This window comes from Lactuca serriola, chromosome 8, assembly GCF_051521515.1.
Source record: "Lactuca serriola cultivar US96UC23 chromosome 8, Lser_US96UC23_V15, whole genome shotgun sequence".
NCBI classification, from domain to species: Eukaryota; Viridiplantae; Streptophyta; class Magnoliopsida; order Asterales; family Asteraceae; genus Lactuca; species Lactuca serriola.
The window spans coordinates 199,356,956-199,360,709 of record NC_136415.1 but is presented as its reverse complement, the minus strand read 5'-3'; positions in this window follow the sequence as shown (position 1 = coordinate 199,360,709).

Sequence of the window (3,754 nt, the reverse complement as noted above, 5' to 3'; positions counted from 1 at the left end):
TTTAGACCGAAGACAACTTTTTCAATCTTCTAGCAGTATTCTGTAAACTCAAGACTTTTGAAGCCCAGAGGTTGCTGAAGGTAAACCTCCTCTTTTAATTCACCATTGAGAAAAGAACTTTACACATCCATTTGATGTGCTTTGATGTTCTTGTGAGCTGCGTATACTAAGAAGATTCGGATAGCTTCCATTCATGCCACCAGAGCATACGTTTCCTCATAGCTAATACCTTCAAGTTGACTATATCCCTTAACAACCAGCCTTGCTTTGTTTCTGACGACCGCACCAGATTCATCCAATTTGTTTTTATACACCGATCTGGTACCAACAATAGTGTGACCTTGTGGCTTTGGAATGAGTTGCCACACTTTGTTTCTTTTGAATTCTTCTAGTTCTTCTTACATTGCAGATATCCAGGTTGTTCTAGTAATGCTTCTTTGATTGTTGGGGCTTGATCGAGGACATAAAGGATGCATAGTGACAGTGATCAGATAAGTCTTAAGAAGATCGAGTCTACATACCTGCAGACGGGTTGCCGATGATTTGACCCGGTGGGTGGTCCTTCGTCCATACGTGCAGACGGGGTTGCAGATGATAAGCAGCTGCGGTGGACGCAATATCTTCAATATCAAAATATTCTGCGATTGGAGATAGTAGTTCCCCCTGGATTTGAGAACAGCCTGCGGAGTCATCTTGGACTGTTGGAGCGAGATTAGCATTTTCCATTGGAAGAGGTTCCCCCTGGATTGCTGATGGAAGATCCTCTTGAGCGTGAGAAGGTTCCTCCTGAGGTGTTGGAATTACGAGAATTCTTGGGTTAGTTCTGCTGTCGATTTTCTCTTTATTTTCCTCATATGAGTCCGAAGAAATGTTTGATGGTTGAAATCCTCCACGGAGATGAATTGGATCGGCTTCTTCTAATACTGGAACCTCGATGGTTGTAATACGATCCGGAGTTGCGTTTTCCCCCCTCAACCGGCGAGGTGGAAGTATTAAGTGATACCTCATTAGATGGCGTAGGAGTTGGGTTATGAGCATTCTAACACCCCTAAGTGTACATGCAACCTTAGAAAACCTTGGATCTATGTTTGTCTAAAATACATGCAAAATATGCTTTCCAAGGTTCATAATCCTATCTAGCATACATGGGGAACTTTTCATCTAAAAGAAGGCTAGATTACATACCTTGTAGTTGATTTGATTCCTTGAAAACCTTGAGAGCCTAGCACCCCAAGTGTGATCCCTCAATTGCTTTACACAACACCAAATGCTTTGGAATGACTTTGAGAGAATGCACACACTTGTAAAAATCGGCCTAGCCCTCTGGTAACTTAGTGTAGCCGATTTTGGTAGAGAACATGTTGCTTATATAGTGTGTCATATCTAGGGTTACACCATGTAAACCCTAATGTGACATGACTCTTCATTTCCGTGACCCATGGGTTTGTAACTCCCATGGAGCATCCTATGGGTTTAACCCAACTTGATAATCCATGGAGCCTTTTAGCCCATTATACATGTTATGGATGATTTAGATAATCAACCCATATATTTAATTAGTCATCTTTTGATCACTTAATTAATTCCAAATTAATTCCTGATCAATACTAATTAAATAATACTATTAATATATTAGAACTTATAATATATTAATAAACCACAAGTGTTATTTCTCTCATTTAGTCTATCCAAATGCATGATGCCATGCAACCAAAATGAACCATGCCGAGTCGGGTCAAGTACATACCAGAAATAGTTATGGACTTAGACACCCTATCCAACAGTAGGACCAGATACTTTAGCAAGCTGTATTTGAGCTTTAGGAGACACATGAACTTCAGATAGCTTAGCAGTTTCGATGGGATCAAAGAGATCGTCACAGTTAACTTCAAATATGTTCAATCGACCCGAAGATTCAGGAACATCACATTCCAGGATTCCTTTGGTTTCCGTGGAAGGAGTAGTGCTGCAGACATAATAATCATCAAACTTCACATCAAAGCTTTCGATTATTAGTCTCGTACGTCTTATGAGAACCTTATATGCTACTTTGTTTGTTAAGTAACCAAGAAAGATGACTTCATCAGATTTTGGTGTGAAGTTGAAATAATCCTTATTGTTAATCACAAAACATCTGCACCCAAATATATAGAAGAATCGAACATTAGGCTTTTTGTTGTTGAGACCCTCATATGGTGTTTTGCTAAGATGTTTGCACACAATGCTTCGGTTTTGTACGAAGCCTGCTGTGGCAACTGCTTCGGCCAAGAAGTAGAGAGGAAGGTTGGAAAAATTAAGCATAGATCTGGCTACTTCTACCAGAGTATGGTTCCTTCGCTCTACTACTCCATTCTGCTGTGGGGTGTATGGAGCTGAAAAATTGTGACTTATGCCCTTGGAAACCAGGAAACTATTGAGATGATGATTAGTGAACTCGGTTCCATTGTCACTGCGGATGCGACGTACTAGTATTTAGATTTGAAGTTCTTTCTTCTTAAGAAAATTGATGAGTACTTGCAGTATTTCTGACTTGAGTCTAAGAAAGAAGACCCATGTGAAACGAGTGAAGTCATCTACTATAACCAAGATGAATTTCTTATGGTGAAGACTGGCTACAGTGGATGGACCGTAGTGATCAATATGAAGAAGTTCTAGTGGTTCTGAGATTGAGTAATCGATCGCCATAGGATGACTTGGTTTGGACTATTTGCCACATTCACAAGCCAGGCAGAGAGTGTCATTGTGATACTTAAAAATAGGGAGACCTCGCACAAGTTCCCCTGTGATTAGGTTGTTGATATACCAGAAGTTGAGATGAGCAACATTGTGATGCCAGAGCCAACTAACTTCAGATATGGCTTTTGATAGGAAGCAGAGTTGTGGTTTGCCGATGATCAGAGAAACATCCAAAGGATACATAGTACCTTCGGATCTATATTTGATCAGGCAAGTGCTTATATCGCTTGTGATTATGTAGTAGAATTGGTTATCAAATTCAACCCGATGGCCTGCCTAACATAGTTGGCAAACACTAATGAGATTGTGTTTGAGACCTTCTACATAGGCTACCTTTTGAATAGAAACGTTTCCAGTAGTGAGAACACCGTAACCTCGGATGATCCCATTCGTGTTGTTGCCGAATGTGACATTACCCCCGTTACAAATTGGCCTGAAATCCCGAAGGTATTCTAACCTTCCGGTCATGTGCATGGAGCAGGGACTTTCGATCAACCATTCTTCTTCTTGGTCCTCCTTGCACAAAGCCTGAGAATTAAATAGTTAGTTTGGGCACCTAAACGAGTTTGGAGCCTGGGGCAACGTAAGAATTCTTAATTGATGCATGATGCGAGGTTGCACAGACAGGTTTTGTGTCAACTTTTAGACCTAGTCCTGGGTGTTTGAGATTTTTTGGAGTTTTGGGAGATTGAGAAAATATAAGAGATTTTTGAAAAGAGCATGATTTGATATGAGAAGAAAACTTTGACGCTGACATTTGCAAACTGGACTTTTGTCATTTGTTTTGACCTTTTCTTTAGTCAGTGGTCTTTGTGAGATAATCTACTTGTGTCCAGTCTGAGGGTTGTAAGGGCTGACAGTATTATTTGAAAAAGTGGATTTTGCAGGTGTAAGAGAACGTGTAGACCTTTTGTGAAGTGATTTATTAAAACTTTGATGTGATTTTAAGAGTGTTGGAGTTGGCAAAGTACCCTTCCATTTTCAATCATCTAAGGAATATATTTGAAAAGCATTACTT